The sequence below is a fragment of the Ailuropoda melanoleuca genome, chromosome 4 (assembly GCF_002007445.2).
Source record: "Ailuropoda melanoleuca isolate Jingjing chromosome 4, ASM200744v2, whole genome shotgun sequence".
Classification (NCBI taxonomy): domain Eukaryota; kingdom Metazoa; phylum Chordata; class Mammalia; order Carnivora; family Ursidae; genus Ailuropoda; species Ailuropoda melanoleuca.
In genome coordinates, this window is record NC_048221.1 from 100,348,006 (window position 1) to 100,371,771 (window position 23,766).

Sequence of the window (23,766 nt, forward strand, 5' to 3'; positions counted from 1 at the left end):
GAAAATGGACTTCAATAATGGAATTCTTAGGTTATATACCTTGTAGAGCTTGAATATAAAGATGGCCTTATGACCAGTGGACAATGAGTTACTGCTAATCCATGACATGCAGTGGCATCTCTTGCTTTAAATGAAATGCTTACTGAAGTCAAAGCTCTGGGAAACCAAGTGGTTAATGTATTCAACTGCTATGGTGGTGATGATGACTACAAATGCTGAGGGCAAGATTTTTTTTTTTTGAGACTGCATTTGATCACTTACAGAAAGAAACTGAAAAACCCAGGGCTTTAATCTTTTAGTTTGAGGCAAGTCAGAGACTCATAGGCATTTTATTGTGCTTCTAAAATAATCTCTCATTTATTGTAGCTGTAGGGGAGATTCCAGATCCCATCCCAAATTTAAAAGTGAAAATTCCAGAATAATAATGTAAGTATAATTCATGGCCCAAGTATCTTAGGTGAAAATTAAATCACATTATCTTGTGTGAAATTTAAAGCATTTATTGGAAAGAATTGAACTCCTGGGTTTAACATAAGCACATCTGGGTAGACATGGATCAATCTGAGTGTCCTGAACCCACAAACTTCCTCGAACTTAAATTGTTAGCAGAAATAATTACCCATATCAATGGCTATTACTCTTTGACTCTTTGGAGACCCTATAGTGACCTTCTATACGGAAGTTGCTTTGCAAGTGGATGACTATTCCTAAGACAAATCTCCCCCATACCTCATTGCCTTTGAACATGGAACTTGAATCAGATTTTGGCATACATCAGGAGACAAGTACAAAATCTTATCCATGGGAATATGACATACATAAAAAATAATTGTAAGAATATTTTTTATTCATATGAGCTTAAACTTGGGGAAAATGTGTGAGAATGGATTCTAAGGATTTTGGAACAAATGGCAATTTACAGAGATTCTATATTCAGTGTGCTATCTTAAACAGATAGGGGTGGCTCAACTATGGACATATCAGCCTTTCATGTGGTGTTGGGGTTAATGTAGAGCCTGAAATCATCCATAATACCCGGCTTGCTAAAATGTAACATGGAGGCTGCTGGGGGCAGGGAAGGTTTTGGAGAAGGGCATAGGTCTTTGGAATGCCAAGGCCTGTGTGACCACTCTGCCCTAGGAATGCCATGGGGAGTTGCCTTCCAGAAGCTTTCTTAGCCCAAACAGCTGCCCTGTGATCTAACAGATGTATGCATTTGTCCCCCTAGACTATGTTTAGCAGAACTGGTAGAACATGCAGATTAGCATTTCATATCTTCCCCTTACACAGATCCTCCTAGTTCCAGTAAGACCACTTGTCACACAACATGTGCTTGAGAAACAGTGATAAAGATTGTTGATTATCCTGAAGGACCAATAAAAGCAGGAACAAAGAAGAGCAAAGGGTCTTTGTCTCTGAGCCTTGACCCCCTTGCCTTCTTCTCTCTTTCACAGCAAAGTGTGGAGTACTCTTTCATCCATTGATACAGGGAGTGCTGGTCATTCCCAGCAATGTGGTCTATATTCAATGATGTTGGAAGTAAACAATTGCCCTGGCATAATGAAGAAATATTTTAAGATTTAGGAGGGTAGAAATAACAGAGTATTATTTATTATTTGCAACTTGGTCATCTCCCAATATGGTTTACCAATGAGTCTAGAGAATACTCTCTTCATTCTGACATTGAGAAATATATTAGTAAGGAAAGTGCTGGAATCTTCAAAAATTCTGTGATTCTGTGGGTGGCTACAAATATGGGTGGAAGGAGATCGGTAGTGAACTTATAACTGTTGAGGCTCAGTGATAGGTAATGTGGATTAATTATACTATTCCTCCTCTTTTATGTATTTTTGGAATTATCCATAATAAAATTAAACAAAATGAGTTTTTTGGTAGCTTTCTTTTATTGGATGGGGATGACATTGCAAGAGGCCAACTTTGAAATAGGATCCCTGATTTCAGAGGAAATGATGAGATTCCTGAATGGCAGAAGCCAACCAGCAGTGCTTTACTCTGAGAAAAAAAGACATACATGAGGACCTAGCCTGTTGATACCACCTAGACAGCAATTTCCTAGCCTTTATATCAGTGCTTAACTCATGCATTCATGTGCAAAGTCGCACAGTTCTTTAGAAACCTCAACAATATGGACCTTCTCTTACTAAAGATATTTGATGACCATCCTTGCTGAGTGCACAGGAGCCAAAAGCAGAGGTCAAATTTAGACCCTGATTGGCACTGTTCCTAGGGGAAACTAGGCAGCCACCTGGTATCAGATTGATTGCTTTGGAGTTTTTCCAGCTTTAAACGGTAAATGATTTTGTCTTCACTGGAACTGAAACTTATTCTGGATATTGGATTTGCTTTTCCTACTCCAATGCCTCCTCTAGCACCAACATCAGGAGACTTTTAGAATGCCTTATTCACCATCAAGCTATTGCTTCTGACCAAGGAACTTACTATAAGGCAAAAGAAGGACAGTGATAGGGCCATATAATTCATGGATCTTACCATATACTTCTTGACTCAAAAATAGCGGCTTTGACAGAAACATAGAATTTCTTCCTGAAGTATTAGATGCATACCAGCTAAGAGAAAATAATTTGAAATTTGGGTTGTTTTGTTTTTTTCCTATACTATGCAGTATCAGATTCTGCTAGGCACCATATGATACTGTTTTACCCTTAGTCTGGTAATTAAGAAGAGAAATGAACCACTCACTAATTTTTTTCCCCATGCACACAACTTTGGGCTCTGTTGGTTGAGAGTTCTTATTTCCATAATGAATATTATTTTAAACAGGAGACATAATTATTTCATTGAAATGGAAGTTACATTTGCTACCTGGTCACTGTGGGCTCCTCATTCCATTAAAGGAACAGACAAATAATGGGTTACTGTGATTTATGGAGTGATTTATTCTAATTACCAAGGAGAGATTGGGTTTGCTGCTCTATAGTGGAAGCAGGCAGAATTATGTCCAGAACCAAGGAGGTTTCCTGGAGTGCCACTTAGTATTTTAGTATTCAGTAGGAAAAATTAATGGAAGTTTAGACAAATCAAAAAGACATCTTCACTATGCAGTCATACCCTCAGGAATGAAGAGTTGGCTCATCCTCACTAGGTAAGGATCCTGAGATCCTGGCTGGGCCAAAGTAAACATGGAACGAGTAGCAAGTAAAGGAAGTTGTTCATGTGTGAGTTCTAGAACATTGTGTGTGTGTGTGTGTGTGTGTGTGTGTACTTTTAAATGTTAGCTAATTTATTTTTCTCTTTTAATTTAAGGAATAATAACAGTGAGCAGAATATCCAAGTGGACTTGTGACTGTGAATGAAAACAACAAATGATATGTAAGTGATATGATTTTATATTTTTCATTTTGGGGGAAAGGAGAGAATATCTTTCATTATGCAAAGTGTAGTTGCATCTAGATAAGTTTCATCATGTCACTGTCATCTATATTGTATTAAATTTTAAGGTAGAATGTATTTGGATGCTGAGGGTTGAATGCAAAGGGTTGAATGTTTTGATTATTTGCCTACTTTCTTTCATTACATTTTCCTTACGTTTCTTACATTTCTTTACATTTCTTTCATGGTTAGGGAGGCTGTATGTTAAATTTTTCAGGCTCCATTCCTGGCTACTCTCTTAAATTATGCCAGTAGGAGACACTGGGAAAAGATCAAAAGACAGGAAGAGAGGAGACACTGTTATTACATCTTTACTTTCTGATAGTACTTTAGAAATAGATAAACTCCTCCAAGGACCATGGTTTCAGCAATAGCGCCCATGCCCTTCCTGGTTCCAGCAGTGACTCAGATAGTTCCTCCTTGGTAACATCACCACAGCACAGCCTGAGCTCTGATAAAACCACCAAACCACCTCTTCCATTATTCTCCCTGCCCTGGACCTGTAGATGCTTTCTGAAGTTGTTTATCTTTGGTTTACTCTATTTTTTCTTTTACTTTTGTAATCTTCCAAGCACCTATGCAATCAATATGTATGAAATTCTATTTGTTTAAGCTATCCGTAGTAGTTTTTTTTTTCCTATGTGAACCTGGACTGATATAAAAAAAGACTGTGTCATTTCCTTGCTTTACACCTATATGCCATTTAAGATCAAAATAAAAATGGATGTTTCCTCTATTAGCTCTCTTGAAAAAAGAGTTATTTTTCAGAAGCCACTTAAAAGTTCTCTTTTTGTCCCATATGTGCAAATCCTATCATAGGTCAATTCCCAAATCAAACCATAGGGCCAGGGAATGAAAGGGAATAATGAGCTTAGGCTTGAACTTCTGAACCAATACCTGTGACAAGGTCAATGGCATTCCCTTTTACCAGGCCTAGTCTTGGAGCCAGAGGTGAGGCTCACCTCAGCCTCAAGCACCTGGGCTACATGGTGGAGAAATGTACAGCTGTTAGAATGACAATAGAGAGGAATGGATGCTGGTTGAGCAATAGACAGTATGCTCTGTCAGCTCTCATTGCATTATACTGCACTGATCTCTTCTCACTTTGCTTCATTAAACTATGAGATCATTGATGGCACAAACTCTGCCTTTTATTTATCTAAATAATCAACATGGAAAATTGTGACTGTCATCTACTAGGAAAGTGTCAAAAGTTTCTTGAATGGATGAATGAATCAATATGCCAGAGCTTTAAAGGGATGGGTTTGAGCCTTTAGTAAGAACATCGTGATAATACACAATGCAAACAGGCACTTGGAACAATAGTATTTGCAGAATTTGAGACCTGCTTGTTCAGTGGCCTTTGTATTTTTTCATCACCAGAGCTCTTTTCAAATAAAATGTAGGAATGTGTGCATGTATATTTGTACATAGAATAAGGACTGTAGATGTTTCTCAGGTAGTTTAAATCTTCTTTGTTTGATGGAGCATTTGGTATTTTATATTTCAAATTCCTAAATCTCCTTCCTAATGGTGCATGTGTTACAAGTAAAAAAAAGAAAAAAAGAAGAAGAAAGTAATTTGCTTCAGTCACCTCACAGCTGAGCTAAGCACTTCGTGTTTTGACTTGCAGGAAGGAGTTATTTTTCTTCCATTAGTAGGGAGGTAGGAGATAACTATGAAGAGCATAGTGTACCCTGGAGCCAGGCTGCATGGATTAAAAATTCACTTCTACCACCTACCAACTCCATGACCTCAACTATACCCAGAGCCCTATACGTAAGAATGCCTTTCAGTTATAGTCAGGGGACAACTCTTATTAAAACAGCCTGTGTTTCAGATTCTTCATCTTAAAAATGTGGATAATATTAGTAATTTCCTCATTAATTAATGTGTGGAAAGCTCTTAATACAGTCCTTAACACTAGTAAATATTCTGTGATATCTTTATCATCATACATCATCAAACCCTATTTGGAAATCAATAGTGGTAGAGAGAAGTCGGTCAGGAAATCCTGTCCCAACATTATTTTCACTGTGGTAATCAGAACTGCTTACCACATATTTCAGGTTCCTTGTTTCCCAGGCATGCAGTAGTTCTGAACTTCAAAGCCCCTTGTGGTTATGTGGGCTATATGACTAGCAGGATCCAATACATGTTACTTCTGGGCCAGACCAATTTATTGTTTTCTGTCCCTCTGTAATGATAATGAATTAGATTTCAGGATCTCAGAAGGAGAATCATGTAAAGTAGAACTAGCACATGACCCTTTGAGGTCTGGTGATTATTTGTGACCTCAGCACAACTTAGCCTGAGTGATTCATAATAACAGTTGACTAGTCCCATGATTATGGGAGAAAAGCACATTGAGTCTGTTTCTCCATCTGCAAAATAAGGAAGTTGGATAGGAAAGATTATCATTAAAGTTCCTTTAAGTTCTAAAATGATCTTTGATAAGAATAATAATGGCAATAAGGATCAGATGTTTTTTTAAATCAAGGAAAAACAGAATTAAGCTCATTACGAAGCTGTGAGAAACAAAGAACAAAAGAGTAAGGTGAAAACTAAGGTCAGCTTCTCCCAAAGTATGTTCCTCAGAACTCTCATCATAAGAGATGCTTTGTTACAGAGGGTTTCATGACCAAGGAAGTATAGGAAACACTATATATGATATCTTAAATAATGTTCATGCATATTATCATATTTGGAGTATTCATGAAGGAAAACTTTAAAATGTGTTTCACCCAGCACTTACCAATACACTTTCACTGTAGAAATAACTTAAAAAAAAGAATTAATTAATTAATTTGTTTGATAGAGAGTAAGACAGCACAAGCAGAGGGAAGGGCAGAGGGAGAGGGAGAAGCAGGCCTCCTGCTGAGCAGGGAGCCCCACGCAGTAGGCGTCTCCATCCCAGGACCCTGGGATCATGACCTGAGCTGAAGGCAGATGCTTAACCGACTCAGCCATCCAGGTGCCCCTGTAGAAATCACTTTTAAGAAACTTCACAATGATGGGCTGTGAAGCAGTAACTTTGGTTTGTGTTTTATGCTTTCCCATTCCCTTCTTCAAAATCCTTTTGATAATTCTCCTCCTTTTGCACATAGTCACAGGAGTGGGCATATGGAGCAGAAAAGCCCATTCCTCTGGTCATAGTAATTTGTTCATGTATGAACAAGACTCCGGCAAACCCAATCAGAGCCTTCAACATAATTCATATTTTTTGAGGACCCGTTAGATTTAGCTGAGTCTCATTAAGACACACCTTAGACTTCTCAGATATGTCAGCCAAAATTTCCCCTTTGCTCAGACTAAATTAAGTAGGATTATAGTCACTTGCTATTGAAAGAATTCAGAAAGGAGTTATTCCTCCTTGGAGCAGAGTTTGGAAAATGCTGTTTCAGGGTAACAGCTGAGAATAAAATAATACAATTTTGAAATTTATTAAGCAATAGCCTTAGCTTTCTCTAGGGATAAGTGGGTCTATTAGGGAACCTGAAGATGGAAGTGACATATTTAGTATGAGAAGACATTTTGGAAAAAATGTCTTTTTAAAAAATACAATTTGGAAAAAAAAAAGATAATGGAAACAAATCCAAAATGTTCAAAACATACCAAGGAATAATTTTATTTCAATGTCTGTTTCCCTTATTCGTATTAGAAATGTTAACTAAAGGAGGAGTACAACTACTACTTATGGAAAACTGTATACGGGAAACTTGACAAATATCATTTCATTTATTTCTCACAACAGAGGAAAGTAGATAAAAATTGCCATCATTTTTCAGACTGTGAAAATAAGTCTTATAGACATTAGGTAACTTGCCTAATATCACGGACTAGAATATGGTAACACTGGAATAAAGGAACTCATAAGTGCTAATCGATGAAGTCCCTCCTTTATTTTGTGCAAATAAAGTAATTGGTATAGAATTTCTACTTGTGAGATTTCCATCACTGAATCCCCCTAAACTTAGTAGCTTAAAACAATGCAAATTTGTTATCCCACAGTTCTGTGGTTCAGAAGTGTAGTGGGCTAGACTGGTTTTTCTGCTTAGAGTTTCACAAGGCCACTATCAAAGTGTTGGCAGGGCTATGTTCCTTTCTGGGGGCTCTAGTGAACAACTCATTTCTAGGCTTGTTCAGGCTGTTGGCACAATTCACCTTCTTGTAGTTGTAGGACTGAGGTCTGTTTCCTTGTTGGTTGTTGGCCAGGAGTTGTGCTTAGCATTCAGAGGCTGCCCTTTTTTTTGGTTATGGCTCCCTTCAAAGTCAGCAAAACGATTCAAGTCACTCTTATGCTTGGAATCTCTCTGACTTTTCTCCTGCTGCCTTATCTCTCTAATGTATCTCTTGATACATGTTCTCCACTTTTAAGATGACATGTAATTGTATTAAACCCATCTAGATAATTTAGGATAATCTCCCTTTCTCAAATTCTTTAACTTTAATTACATCTATAAGTTCCTTTTGAAATGTAACATATCATATTCATAGGTTCAAGGAAGTAAGCATGGGAATCTTTAGAGGTCCATTATTTTGCCTACCATGTTCTAGCTATATAATGTCACAGTTGAAATGTTTCAAAATGAAAAAGGTAGAAATTTTACTTATGTGATTCCTAAAACACTTTCTCTATTTACTTACAAACATAAAAATGGTGTGTGTGTTTACACACACTAAAACACCATTACACAATTACCTAGGGATACAAATGTGCAAATGATGGATGTGTTTGAAAAAAAGGAAAGCTAGAGTTGATAGAATAGGTAGAAAACAAGAATTCTAAGACAATTTAATACTTGTTTGCTTTTTTAATAATGAAAGGAGTACATAAAAACAACAGTGAGAGTTTCATTGACTGATATTTTTTAGACAAGAGATGAAATCTGCTAGGTTTGTGAGAACAAGCTGAATCATAGAAGAAGAAACTCTGGGGTATGACTTATATGTAACAAATATTGTAAGAGGGTCTGAAATATTTAGGAGATCATTAAAAAGTAAAATTTCTATATTATCTTTATTTGTAATTGCCAAAAGCTGGACACAACCAAGATGTTCTTTAGTGGGCAGACAGATAAACAAACTGGTAAACCCAAACAATGGAATATTATTTAGCACTAAAAAGAAATGAGCTATGAAGTTATGAAAGACATTGAGGAAACTTAAGTGCATATAACTAGGTGAAAGAAGCTAAGGCTGGAAAGGCGGACTAGGCTACATACTGTATGATTCTAACGATATGATATTCTGGAAAAGGCAAAACTATAGATACAGTAAACAGACCAATGATTTTCAGGGGTTAGGGTCAAGGAAGGATGAATAGGTAGGGTATAGATTTTTAGGACAGTGATACTATTCTGTACAATGTTGCAATGGTGGATACATGTTATTTATAGACCTATAGAATGTACAAGCTGAACCTTAGTGTAAACTACACTGAGTGTTAACACTTTGATTGATAAAAATGTGTCAATGTAGGTTCATTGTTTTAGCAAGGGTAACACTGTGGTTGTCAATAGTGGGGGAGGTTTTGCTTGTATGGTAGCAGGAGATACATAAAAATTCTGTACTTTTTGCTCAATTTTGCTGTGAACTTAAAACTGTTATCTACTAAAAAATGAATTGCACAGGACGATTTGATAGAAAAATTTCAGGAACTAACAGACTGAATGAGGGTCCCACTGTGTCGTGACCTAACATTTAAATGTATAAGCATGAGGAATAATTTTACTTAGAATTCTCAGTCTTGGATTCTATTCTAAAAATCTAGATGTCATGTTATTACAGGTTAAATTGTATTTTAATTATATACAATATTTTTGCATTTGCACATGATACTATGCTTTTTGTTATTTATGTTGGTATAAATCTTTAATATGAATGCGGGAGGGGAAACTGCTTGTTTTTCTGAGGGCTGTATCTGTTTATGTCATTGAAATGAAGGACAACACTTAAATAAAAAAAAAACAAAACCTGGAAACAGCCAGATTCACAAGCAGTCTCAAAACAAAAGAAATAAAGGTAAAAAAAGTTATCCCCTTGGCTTATAATGGGGATAAATAAAATAATAGCTATTCAATATCCAATGATAGCTATTATTTAAACAAGGATGTTTAGATTTATCACAGAGAAATAAATATAGCTAAAAAATAATACTCAATTTGCATGTTTCCATTGGGGAAGGTAGGGGTGGAGGTTCCCTTTCATCTAAAACATAAAAGAGTTTGTAAATTCTTTGGAGGCAGGGAACAAAAATCTCAGCTGCCATTTGCCTGCTGGGGACTTATATACATTGCCTGGATAATTTCTTATCACTATCTGATTGACAGACAATAGTTTGGTACATTAAAAAGGAAGAGTGAGGGAGGTCAAGGGTCTGAGAAATAAGGGATGGCTTTTAGGCTATTATTTTTTATTAACTCTAAAGCAATTGCATGGATAAAACCTTATAAATATTTTACAAATGACTTTTAAAGGTTTCTCAATAATATCTAATAGTTTTGAAAGTCACTACAAAACAAAAATGAAGGAAATCTCATTTTGACAAGATAACACTGGATCTACATTAATTTTTTTTTGTCTGCTGTCAATGAAACAGAATTATAAATTTAAGCCTAATTTAAAACAACTCACAAACCTATAAATGAATCCTCTCAATGTTAAAGAGATGAACTTGTATGATAATTCTTTGGTCTGTATTTTTAAATTTATCCCCTCCAGCCTGACAAGAGAATGAAAAATCACAGTAATAACAGAAAAGTGTCAGTCCTTGAGACAGAATTCTACCTTATTTAACTGGGACTACTATACCCTTTCTATATTCTTAGACCAATTAAAATCAGAAGCGTACTCTTCCTTCAGGAAGTTATGGTACAATAGTACTATGAAGTATCCCTTTTTTTATTTGAACACCTCCCTGGCTAACTTATCCTTCTCTTACCATTTTGGGTCCTGCGATGTCTCCCTAAATGTTACCTACTCTTTTTTTGATGTCTAGCTGAAGGGCCTCCTTTCTTCCTACCTACTCCAGTCCATGGTGTGGTCTTTCCTTTTTCCAATCTGTTCATATCTTTTGGCACAGATCATTTGGTGTTCAGCATTTACTTCTTGAAGCACATCCTGTATCTTCTGTAATGCCTTTCTGCTGTTTCTATAAGCTGAGCCTAAGGAAAAAGCTTGGCGAGAGGAACATGCGGTGTCACTGTCCGTGGTCCTGAAACACCGTTGTCGGTTAAGGAGGTTTTTCTCAGTGTACACTGTTGATTCCTGTGCACTTTCTCTCAGGAATTTTTGAAGTGGTGGTGACAAGGAAAATGTAGGGCAAGAAAAATTTGGAGAAAAAGATAAAGGAACGGTTAAAGATGGAGCTCTCAAGCCATTGTCTGGAAAGAATAAGACACTTGGCTTTGATATTATTTTCAAACAATCACAGATGCCAGCTTGGGAAGAAGGGGATGTAACACAGCTAACATAGCCAATGAAGAAGGAGTGTAAAAAATGCGTATATCAAGTGATATAAGGCCGTAAAGTGTTGGCACGAACAAACACATTGATGCTGGTGGGCGAGCAGACCAGACAAGTAGCATGTTATGAATGCAGCATCACTTGTGTCCTACCAAACTGCCATAGATTTTGTCCTTATCCTCCTCTCTTGATTAAAAAAAAAAAAGTCACTTGGTATTGTGGCAGAACAAAGATAATTGTAACTTAGTAGCTTGTACCTTCTTCATTTCTAGCGTTTCTGTAACAGTTACATTCCAGCCCCAGTTGATGGTGATGGGCAGAGTATAAACTCCCTACAAATCTCAATGTAAATTCCCCAACTAAAGTATAACCTCCGCGAGGACAAACACCGGATATTAAACATTTTTTTGATATCTTGAAATGCTTATAAGTAGAGTGGCTGGTGCAAATTGGGGGCTTAGCAATATTCTTTGCATCAATAAAATAATTAGAATGCCTCCCACATACACAACACTCAACAAAGGCTCGTGAAATGAGCAAACGTTGTGTTTGTTTTAACACTTCCATCCTCTTCCAGGTCCTATTTTAAAGTCCAGTCCTCCTCCCCTTGGTAAGTCAGGTCCCAACAAACCTACCTACCGTATCAGACTCCACCTTCCAGCACTTAGGCCCAGCCTTCTTCCTGCCACGTGTCTGTGCCCTCTCGGGCTCACCCTTTCTTCCTACTAGGCAACTCCCGTCCCCTTTCCTCGCTCCGCCCCAGGACCTCTCCAGCTCGGTATCTCAGAAATTGGTCCTCGCGGCTTCCGGCCACTCAGCTCCGGGTCCCCGCCCGGAGGGTAACGCGGTTGTCATGGACACGGCACCTGCGCCCTTCGGCTGTGCCCCTTCGCCGCCATCCCCTCCCCCCACCTGCGGCTCGGAGCTAGCCTCGCCTCCCCAGCTCCGCCTCTGCCCCTCCCGCTCGGCGCTCCCTAGGCCGCGCGCGCCCGCTTCCCCCCCTACCCCTGGCCTCCCCCAGCCCCGCGGAGTCGCGGGGACCACGGGGGCGCGCGAGCGAGCAAGCGGCCGCGCCTGCGCACTGGCCACCTCCCCTAGCGGCGATCCAGGCCGCTGCCGCTCGCGCCTGGGCAGGACGCGGGGCGGGCGGGGGGAGGGGGGAGCGGCTTCGCTTCCAGCCCTGAGTAAGGCGGAGACCCGGGCTGGCGGGCGGAGCAGGAGGCACCGCACCTCGGCCCGAGGCTGCTGCAGCAGCTGCTGCCCTCGTCCCCGCCGCCGCCTCTCCGGTCTCTTCTGTGATTACCCCTCCAGCTGTTGGGAACGGGCGAGAAAGAGGAGGAGGCGAGAAACTCCCACCGACCCACAGAGGTGAGTCCTGGGCAGAGCATCCTCCATCCTTGCCTGCCTCCCTCCCTCCTTACCTCCCTCCCATCCTCTCCATCCTCCCCTCCCTCCTTGCTCCCCAACCCTCCCGCCCTCATCCTTCCCAACATCCCTCTCTCCTCTCCCCTCCTTTCTCTCTTCCAGCCTTTCTTTCATCCCTTTCTTTCTCTCTCCCAGCCCCACTTCCTTCCCACCCTTTCTTTCTTCCTCTCTTCCTTTCAGCCACTCACCCTAGAGCGCAGCTCTGCATCCTTTCCTCTTTTCCCCCTTTCTTCACCCCTTCCTCGGTGGGAGATCCCTTGCCTGCTACAACTGTCCGGATTCAGGGGCTTCCAGAAAATTGGGCACATATACTGAGAGATACACTCTTGCACAGCGGATGCCCTGCAGGTCCCTAAATTATTTGGATTAAGGGTCAAGTTGGATAGAGTACTGGGACCTGGAAGGAGAAGAGGGTCGAGGAAGAATCTGTGGATTTGTGCAGTATTAGGGTGGGGGTGGGGAGGGTTGCCACTTAAACATGTTGCCAACAACCCCCCACACCCCCTTTTAGCAGCTTCTCTTTTCCTCCTGGGAATTACATATTCCCAGCGTGTGTCTCACTAATTTTAAATTAGCAGCTTTCCTGCTTTGATAGTCTCTGTGAGAAACCACAAGGAAAGAAGAGAAGAGAGGGAGAGAACAAGAGAGGAAGAGGGGAGGGGAAAAGAAGGGTGGTGGCAGTGGACGCTTGTATCCTTTCCCCCTAGGCCTCTTTTGATTGATATTTTCAAACCACCCGCCTAATATTTGTCTTGGAATTGAACCCATGTGTCCTTAGTCCTGTCACTATCTCCTTCAAAGGCAGAAACTCTCTAAACTTTAATGCGTGTGCACCATAGCATTATTTATGGAATGTTTTGGTCAGCATACAAAACACTAAGGTAGATTGATCTGGGAAAACAGGGAGCAGAAGGATGGCAGAGATGCACTTTTGTTCATTATGGGTTAACTTCTAAAGGAGGACAATGGATAGATAGTTTTTGGAGTAATTAGGTTATACTTCACAGGCTTATAAATATACCATTTTAATAATATTAGTCTCATTATAGCCTTTAAGAGATACTCTTAGCCCTTCTCATCCACCTTACAGGAATTGTAAAGATCTTTGAAGAGAACCAAACTGTGTAATTCTGTTTGTAGTTTACACCAACGGAAAAGTTGTATTAGCTCCGGGACCATTATTAACAATTTAAAATTTCAGTTGATTTTGTACCATTTAGTTTCACTAAATGATGTATTTCGCTCTGCTTTCTTTAGCTTGCACTCTAACCCCTTCCATTATATATATTAACAGTAATTTTTCAGTGTCCCTTTTTGCAAGCTTTGCTGCTGAAAAGTTTATTTATATGTGGTGGGACAACCATGCCTCAGAATGTTTAGTGTATTCATCATTTTAGAAAGCTCCAACAAACAATATAAGTATAAATCAGAAATGGAGTATTTAGAAGCTTGTATTTTGCTGTGTCTATATTCTCTTTTTTTTAAAAAAAAAAGACAACAAAACCCAAAAACCTTAATATCCAGAGAATAGCTGTATTTTATGTTTAATAAGTGTGTGGGGAGGAACCGAAATTAATGGTGGATTCAGTGAAGCTGACAGTAAGATGCTGTGCTGTGGAGCAAATTATTGATTTCTTTCTTTTCATTTAAATTATTATATGTCAGTAGTGCAATATGCATTTTTGCATTTTATGGGAATGTAAAGTAGGAGTTGAGATGAAGAGAATTACCTTGCAAAGTGATTGAGTGCTGATTTGATGAAGAGCTCTCACAATTAATCGTCTGAATCAGTTTCGGGGAAGTAGGTGTTATTAGGAATGATGGACCTACCCCCTGCCTAAACTCCCCTTGGTAGGAATGCAATTCCATTAATGGCTTGGCTGACTCTTAAGACATGTGACAGAGGCTTGGTTGAATTATCAGTGTTACCAACATCCTGATGCAGAATTGCAGTCAACCCTGTCTGTATTTGAGTGGTTACAGTACTTGAAAGTGTACACAATTGTAGATGGGAGTGTTTTTGTATTGTTGTTGTTCCTTTTCCTGGAATGCCACGAAGCTAGTGAAAGACTTTGGTAGGAACTGTATATGAATAAAGTTCCTACCAAATGACTTTTCCCCTTCCAACATCTCTACTGCTCTTTCTTGGTGGGGCTTCATAGTTGCGAGGGTGCAGAGGAGGCAGCCCCTCGGTCAGCCGTGCTCTTTCTTTATTGCATTTTTGCTACACAGAGTGATGTGGGTGTCTATCTTAGTTTTTATTTTTTTTAAATTTTTAAATTTATTTTTATTTTTTAAAGATTTTATTTATTTATTTGACAGAGAGAGAGGCAGCCAGCGAGAGAGGGAACACAAGCAGGGGGAGTGGGAGCGGAAGAAGCAGGCTTCCAGCAGAGGAGCCTGATGTGGGGCTCCATCCCAGAACTCCGGGATCACTCCCTGAGCCAAAGGCAGACGCTTAACGACTGAGCCACCCAGGCACCCCTAACTTAGTTTTTAATAATGTGCTTATATGGAAAGAAAGGTACCTTTTATTTGTCTTCTTTGTAAACATTTGTCCACTTAGTGAAAACGAAATCGTCAAGTTTATTAAAGAATAGAAGGTAAAATGACGTCTGTTTACAGTAAGATTTTGAGAAAGATGAGTACAAGTAATAAAATGTAAAATAGAAGAGGAACTAGTATCTTCAAAAAGCAGCCTGCTACTCTGACCATAATCCAGTTTACAGATAAAGACCGACTTCCTTTGAGGAATTTCATTTCTAGAAGCTTCTGCCTTTAGTTGACTGGACCTTTAAGAATGTATGGTACAGGTAAAGACCCAACAGAACATTTAGTGGACGATATAGGAAATATTCTGGATACATTCTCTGTGCCTCCCTCACTTGGAGCTCTTAAAACCTGCCCAACCCTTTGCTCTGGTAGGAGGTATTGGAAGGAAATGAAAGACACCACTCTCTTTGACCTTAGCTTACAGTCTAGTTGAGGAGAACAGTCATTTGCATGAGGTCATATTTCACAATGTCTAACAAGATCTTTGGAGAGAGCTTTAGATTTGATTGCATGTTTACTTAAAGTAGCAGAGAGTGTTGTACTCTTGCTTACTATTTCTTTTTCTTCATCTACAAAATGGGAATTTTTGTAGACTCTGATTCATGGGATTGCTTTAAGGGTTAAATGTGTTAAGCAGGGTACTTGGTAGAAGCGATGCGTGTATTGGGTAAGCATTATTGTATTTGGAGAAACGATTTTAAAACAATCCAAGACAACATATGAGTATGTACTGGAAAGAAGTGAAGAGCAAGTAAGTGTTAGAGGAATTCCAAACAGGACAGATGTTTATGTGGACGGGGAAAGATTATATTCAGGAGTAGCTCTGGAGCTTGGACAGATACTCCTGAGAAGGATTTCATGCAGTGTGGGTACCACAGCTGGAACAAAAGCAGAAAGAGAAGAAGCAGCAAGGTGTGTTTGGAAAGACTCTTTACTGGAATATCTGGCATTCAGGTGAGGGTATTAAAAGGTGTTAAACATATATAGTCAGAATAATTACACTATCCCTTGAGATGAGACAACTTGTTGTAGTGTAGGATCTATTTATTACAGAATGTTCAGCCACCCCCGGGGTTTGGATTAGTTCTCACCCAAAGCCAGATCCCAAGGCACAGAATTCAAGGTCCAGGTCACAGTGTGGGTGCAGACTGTTTTCTTTTCTTTTCTTTTCTTTTCTTTTCTTTTCTTTTCTTTTCTTTTCTTTTCTTTTCTTTTCTTTTTTTCTTTTCTCTTCTCTTCTCTTCTCTTTTCTTTTTTCTTTTCTTTTTATCTCTTTTCGTTAAATTTCAAGACAGAATAAACTTGCCCCTTCTAAACAACAAAGGCTCAATACTGCAATTATCACAACTCTCTCTTATTTTGTCTTAACCCAGGAATATTCCAGGACTGTAATTTGGAGAATAATTTCCAGGATTATTTTATTTTGCCACATATGAAGCCAGTAATTTTAGGGTAATTGTATCTCCAGGTACTTCATATTTTTTTTCATTGTTGACTTTTCCTAATAACAACAATCTCCTCCCTTTTTTTGGTGTTACGGATTATTAATGGTTCTGTCTGGAATATGCTATTTCAAGTATTTTCCCGGGAGACAAAGCTGTGATGACAGCAGAGGGTCTGGGAATGCTCATGGAGCAAGTTAAATATCTGCACGGGATGGGGTGCCAGTAGCTTTCTGGCTATGTCTGTTGGTACACTTTTATTTTTGGTTGGTGTTCATTAACTATTTTGAAATATATATCCATGAAACAATTATCCAGCAGCATAAGTGATATGAATTGTGTTATTTTGTCCGAAAAAAAGATTTTCAGAAAATTTTACCTGCAATTTAAAAGTGTTAGTATTTATAGTGCTCATGTTTCATCTATTTTCAATAGATTGACACAATTTGATTGCTTTATCCAAAATAGTAAAGTGCTCTTCTTCTATTTATTTTTTATGATTTTAATAATATAGAAACTGTTCTCATGAATATTATTTTATGATATGTAGTTATAAACATAAATGTATTTCCAAAAGCTAGCAGTTTTACAGACCAGAGACTGTAGCATTTTTATTTCTATTTTGAGGTCTTTTCCCTCAATATTTTGATGTTTTAAAGATTCAGCAGACCTAAATAAAACATGTTCAAATGTATTACTTCTAGTCAGTTCCATATTAAAGCACCAGTGATTTTTGACAGACTTTACTTTTAGACATTTTTATTTTCCTCATAAATGAATTTTTATCTTGGAGATGAATTCTAACTCAACCACAAATATGCGTTCAACAACTCTTTGAGATTATTACCTGTAACACATTATTAAAAAGCACAATGTGATAGCCTGATTTTATAAAGCTTGATTTTATAGGGCTTTTGTTCCTTTTTATTTCAAGGCTGTATCTGCATGTATACCTCTTAGACTATTGTTTTTCAGTTGTGAAGACAGTGTGCATTGACAGGAGTGAAATAAGCAATTGTCTTCCCCTGTAAGTTAAGGTGGTGACCAAATGAAGAAGTGGGATAAAGATGAGATAAAATGAATTAATTTTGTTTCATCTATTGAGCTGAAAAATTAGTATTTTCTGATCAGTTAGGGGTTTCCTGCTTTTTTCCTGTTATGCTAATTAAATCCACGTTTTACTTGTTTAGAAGTACACACACACACATATTTCAGTTAACGTTCTTTAAAACTAGATCATAGATTTAAAAAAATATATAAAATCAGATGTTGGCTTTCTACTATTTTGCTATTTTTCAGTATCTTGCTATTTTGTTTATTTGCCTTTTTGGGGGAATCAAGTAATATAGCACCTGTGGGAGCTGCCTGGTTGGGATCAAGATCCAAGTCAAGTAATAAGCCAGCTTGTTTCAGTGTTCCTACCTTAAAATAATGGACATGCCACCAGGGCTGAGGTAAAATAAATAATTTTATAAGATCCTAAGGAGTATAGAATCATAACAGAAAATTAATAGGACACTTCTGATATGTTAATGTTGTCTAAACTGGGCTTATGTTTTTCATTATATATCTGCAGTAATGCCAAGATCTTTTTTTATAGCACCTTGATGTTTCACAGCCAAAGTCATGAACTCCTACAACATAACCAGAAACCACAATGACTCCATAAATGACTAAAGGATCTAATATTCTCTTCTGGTTTTAATTGTGATTAGACAAAGATTTGGTGCAAATTCACTTTCACAAGTTTATCTTAAATTCAAAGGCCTGAAAGCTGTTGTTAAATATCATTAATACATCTTCAGTAAAAAGGTAGAAATGTCCCTTAATTATTTAAGAAAGCTAATTGTTTTCAGTTATTTCTGGGAAAGGGGATCCCATAATTTTTGAGAGTTTACCACTTGTTTTCATTTTCTTCCATTAGACATTGATACCTGCCAGAGTAATTCCATGAAATATGCTCCCCCCCATAATATGCAGAAATAGCATAAAGAAGTATATACAGAAGTTGTTGGGGATAATGTTTGCATCTAAATTTATCTCTATAGGGATGCCTGGGTGGCTCAGTCAGTTAAGCGTCTGCCTGCAGCTCAGGTCATGATCCCAGGGTCCTGGGATTGAGTCCTGCATCGGGCTCCCTGCTCAGTGGGGAGCCTGCTTCTCCCTCTCCCTGCTGCTCCCCCTGCTTATGTGCTCTCTCTCATTCTCTCTCTCTCTCTCTCTCTCTCTGGCAAATAAATAAATAAAATCTTTTAAAAAATTATCTCTATATTCACTTACGCTTTCTTTGTATTTTTTTATCCTATTACCTAGCATGAATTTATTCAACAGGTTTTTTGTTTGTTTTTCGTTTTTCTAAATATCTGCTCTATGCAGAGCATCGGGCTAGAGATTGTAATTTTATAGACACTGAATCAGGAATCAGGACACCTCAGTTCTTCCTCGAGGTTTTCAACTAGCTAGTTATATGACCAAACAAGCCTCACACTCTCCAAGGCTTACTTATTTCATTTGTATTTTAAATGGCTTGGACTATATGATACATAGACTGTTTTCTAGCTATAAAATTCTATAATACTACTAATGAGTTCCCTTTAAAATTTCAAGGTATAATGATTTATTTCTCACTGTGTCCCATTTGTTTTTTTCTTTTGAAACATAAACTGCTGCTACATGAGAAAAACCTTCATTTTCAGTGGCATATGCTTTCCCTTTCCTGAGAAAATTGCAAATTTAGCTTCACAGAGTCTCTGGGCCAAGGGAGAACTATGGCGCATTTCCCTTTCTTACCTTTCCATCCTTCCCTCTCTCTCTCTCCTTTTTATTTTTTTAAAGACTTATTTATTTATTTTAGAGAGAGAGAGGGAGCTTGAGTGGGAAGGGCAGAGGGAAAAGGACAGAGAATCTCAAGCAGACTCCACGCTAAGCACAGAGCTCGACAGAAGTCTCGATCTCATGATTTTTTTAAAGACTTATTTATTTATTTTAGAGAGAGAGAGGGAGCTTGAGTGGGAGGGGCAGAGGGAAAAGGACAGAGAATCTCAAGCAGACTCCACGCTAAGCACAGAGCTCGACAGAAGTCTCGATCTCATGACCGTGAGATCACGACCTGACCCTGACCTGAGCTGAGACCAAGAGTCAGACACTTAACCAACCTCGCCACCCAGGCACCCCTCTTTCCTTTTAAAAAATCCTTCCTGGACTGAAGGTGCATGTCAGTTGCTACCTCCATTCAGGGACTAGTCTGACTTGTTTGAGTAATGCTGCTGTCTTTGAAAGACTCTGTGACATTAATGAATTTAGGGTGATATTTATTTAAGAAATTATATATGCTCCAAGGTTAGTATTTGTGCCTTAGGTACAGCAAAGTCTTGCTTATCCCCTAAATCCTATCCCATAGGACTGTGTGGTCCCCAGTATTTCTACCAAACTCCCATTAAAATTTTTAAAATCAAATTTGTTGAGGTATGTTTTATGTATAATACAGTGTATCCATTTTTTCTTTTATTAAAGTGTAACTGGCACATAATATTATATTAGTTTCAGGTGTACAGTGTAGTGATTCAACATTTATATATGCTACAAAGTGATAACCATGTCAAATCTAGCTACTCTCTGTCACCAAGCAAAGTTATTACANTCTTTTATTAAAGTGTAACTGGCACATAATATTATATTAGTTTCAGGTGTACAGTGTAGTGATTCAGCATTTATATATGCTACAAAGTGATAACCATGTCAAATCTAGCTACTCTCTGTCACCAAGCAAAGTTATTACATATATTCCCTATTTTGTACGTTGTATCCCTGTTTTATTTTTTTATAACTGGAAGTTTGTATCTTTTAATCCCATTTCCCTATTTTGCCCATCCCTTCACCTCTGGCAACCACCAGATTGTTCTCCATATTTAAGAGTCTGTTTCTGTTTTGTTTTTGTTTTATTTATTTATTTTTTTAATATTCCACATGTAAGTGGAACCATGTGGTATTTGTCTTTCTCTGATTTATTTCACCTGATGTAATTCCCTCTAGGTCCATCCACGTTGTCTCAAGTGGCAAAACTTCATTCTCTTTTTATGACCTAGTAATATTCTAGAGCATGTGTGCATGTGTGTGCGCTCACGTGGGCGTGCCACATATTCTTTATCCATTCATCTCTTGATGGATGCTTAAATTGCATCTGTATCTTGACTATTGTAAATAATGTTCCAGTGAACATAGGGGTGCATATATCTTTTTAAATCAGTGCTTCCACTTTCTTCGGATAAATACCCAGAAGTGTAATTGCTGGATCACCTGGTAGTTCTACTATTAATTTTTTGAGGAACCTCTATACTGTTTCCATAGCAGCTGTGCCATTTTACATTCCCAACAACAATGCCTAAGAGTTGCCTTTTCTCCACATTCTCGCCAACACTTGTTATTGCTTGTCTTTTTGACAATAGTCATTGTGACAGGTGTGAGATAATATCTCATTGTGGTTTTGATTTGCATCTCCCTTATGATTACTGATCTTAGTGAAAAGACACATCTTTCCACATGTCTGTTGACCATGTCTTCTTTGGAGAAGAAATGTCTATTCAGGTCCTCTGTCCATTTTTTAATTGGATTGTTTGTTTGTTTGTTTGATACTGAATTGTGTGTTTCTGATATATTTTGGATATTGGGTATGTCATTTGTAAATATCTTCTGAGTAGGTTGTCTTTTCATTTTTTTGATGGCTTTCTGTGCTTTGCAAAAGCTTCTTAGTTTGATGAAGTCCCATTTGTTTATTTTTGTTTTTGTTGCCCTCGTCTAAAGAGACAGATCCAAAAATAATGCTCAGACTAATGTCTAAGAGCTTACTGCCTATGTTTTCTTCTAGGGGTTTTATGGTTTCTGGTCTAACATTTAAGTCTTTAATCCATTTTGAGTTTATATTTGTATATGGTATACAAAAATCGTTGAGTTTCTTTCTTTTGCATGTGGCTGTCCATTTATGGAAAAGACTGTCTTTTCCCCTTTTTATATTTTTGCTTCCTTTGTGGAAGAGTAATTGACCATATAGGCAAGGGTTTATTTCTGGAGTCCATTCTGCTCCAAAATGCATCCATTTTAAGTACTGTTGTGTGTTGACAAATATACCTATGTAACCACCACTGCAATCAAGATCTAGACTATTTCCGTTGCACTAAAAAGTTCCCTTCTGCTTGATCTGCTCTAATTCCCTGCTGATTAATTTTTCCTGTTCCAGAAATGGGTATAGATTGAATCATAGAATATGTACTCATTTTTGTCTCCTTTCATTGAACGTAATATTTTTGATATTTGTCTATGGCTTTGCATATATAAACTTCAAGAAGAAAATATAAGAGAAAATCTTTGTGATTTGGGGTTAGGCAATGATATCTTAGGTAGGACTCAAAAAGCACTAACTGTAAAAAAAAAAAAGATAAACTAGACTTTATCAAAATTAAAAAAAAACACTTCTCTTTATTTTTTTTTAAAGATTTTATTTATTTATTTGACAGAGATAGAGACAGCCAGCAAGAGAGGGAACACANAGATAAACTAGACTTTATCAAAATTAAAAAAAAACACTTCTCTTTATTTTTTTTTTTAAAGATTTTATTTATTTATTTGACAGAGATAGAGACAACCAGCAAGAGAGGGAACACAAGCAGGGGGAGTGGGAGAGGAAGAAGCAGGCTCACAGCAGAGGAGCCTGATGTGGGACTCGATCCCATAACGCTGGGATCACGCCCTGAGCCGAAGGCAGACACCTAACCACTGTGCCACCCAGGCGCCCCAAAACACTTCTCTTTAAGAACAGAAGATTTGCTAGGTCTGTGTATCTCTATGTCTATCTCTGTATATTGGACAAAGGACTAATTGTCCTAACAGGATATAGGACTCTTGCATCTCCATAAGAAGACAAACAATCCAACTAAAAGATGGGCAAAATATTTGAAGATACATTTCACTAAAGAAAATATACAATGGCCAATGAGGACATGAAAAGGTGTTTAACTCCATTATTTGCCTAAATAATGAAACTTAAGAAGTATGATGTGATACCACTGTATAAACACTAGAATGGCTGAATTTAAAAAGACTGACAATATCAAGTTTTGGAGAGGGTGTGAAGCCGCTGAAGCACTCATACGTTGCTGGTGGGAATGCAACACTTTGGGAAACAGTTTGGCAGTTTCTTTTAAACTTAAAAATACTCTCACCATACAGCCCCGGAATTCCACTCCCAGGTGAAATGAAAACATATGCAAAAAGACTTTTACATGAAAATTAATAGCAGCTTTGTTCATAATAGCTTCAGACTAAAAACAACCCAAATAGCCATCAAATTCCCATTTTTAAGTTACTCTTTAAAATAGAGAATGAAACTGCTGGTATGTATTTTTTGAGATGTGCTATTTGCTCTAAGCAACCTGGCACCAGAGGAAAGGGAATACATTCAAAAAGATTTGCAAAAGTAATAAGAAATCCAAAGGATGAGAAGGGCCAGGTGTCAGACCTAGGCTTGATTTTCCCTCTCTTCCCTGGTCTCTGTCCCTTCTGTGTCTAGACCTTGCTGTCAGTTAGTGGTGTGCGTGATGGCTGTCGCAGTTCTAAGCCTACCATCATGCAGCAGCAGTGTCTCTTCCAGAAAAATGAGGAAACCTTTGCCAGAAGCTCTCCCTTATCTCTTATCTCACTGGCCAGTACTGGATCACACGGCCATCCCCAGTCCGTTCAACAGCAAGGGGAAAGGGAATAGCCTACATGAGAGTTTAGGCTAACCAGGCTTTCCTCGCCAGGGATGAGGTCAGCTTTCCCTAGGTGCATGGTTGTGTGTAGGAAATAAAGGGGCCAGATGAGCTGAATGACAGTTCTGTTAAGGAAAGAGAAGGGGGAAATGAATGTTGGCTAAGCAAGCAGCAGTGTTGTCATAATGTGATTTAGAAGTCTGCCGTGATACTCTCAGTCTGGAAAAGAGGTGGAAGAGGAAATCTAGGATTGTGGTCATAGTTTGTTGTTATGGGGATGTCTGCAAAAACACTTGGCAAAGGGTACCCTAGGAAAAAAGGAAGGGAAGAAATTTAGATCCTAATGTAAAGCATGAATTGGNACCTATGTAACCACCACTGCAATCAAGATCTAGACTATTTCCGTTGCACTAAAAAGTTCCCTTCTGCTTGATCTGCTCTAATTCCCTGCTGATTAATTTTTCCTGTTCCAGAAATGGGTATAGATTGAATCATAGAATATGTACTCATTTTTGTCTCCTTTCATTGAACGTAATATTTTTGATATTTGTCTATGGCTTTGCGTATATAAACTTCAAGAAGAAAATATAAGAGAAAATCTTTGTGATTTGGGGTTAGGCAATGATATCTTAGGTAGGACTCAAAAAGCACTAACTGTAAAAAAAAAAAAAGATAAACTAGACTTTATCAAAATTAAAAAAAAACACTTCTCTTTATTTTTTTTT

The 23,766-nt window shown here is 38.2% G+C and overlaps 1 protein-coding gene across 1 annotated transcript in view; it reads left to right on the top strand.

Moving 5' to 3' along the window:
* The first annotated feature begins 11,944 nt into the window (after positions 1-11,944).
* Positions 11,945-23,766, top strand: part of LOC105241995 (catenin alpha-2) — a 355,800-nt gene continuing 343,978 nt past the window's right edge. The window contains exon 1 of the mRNA XM_034657281.1: positions 11,945-12,246. The gene's annotated coding sequence lies outside the window, so the exon portion shown is untranslated. The remainder of the gene's footprint in view (positions 12,247-23,766) is intronic.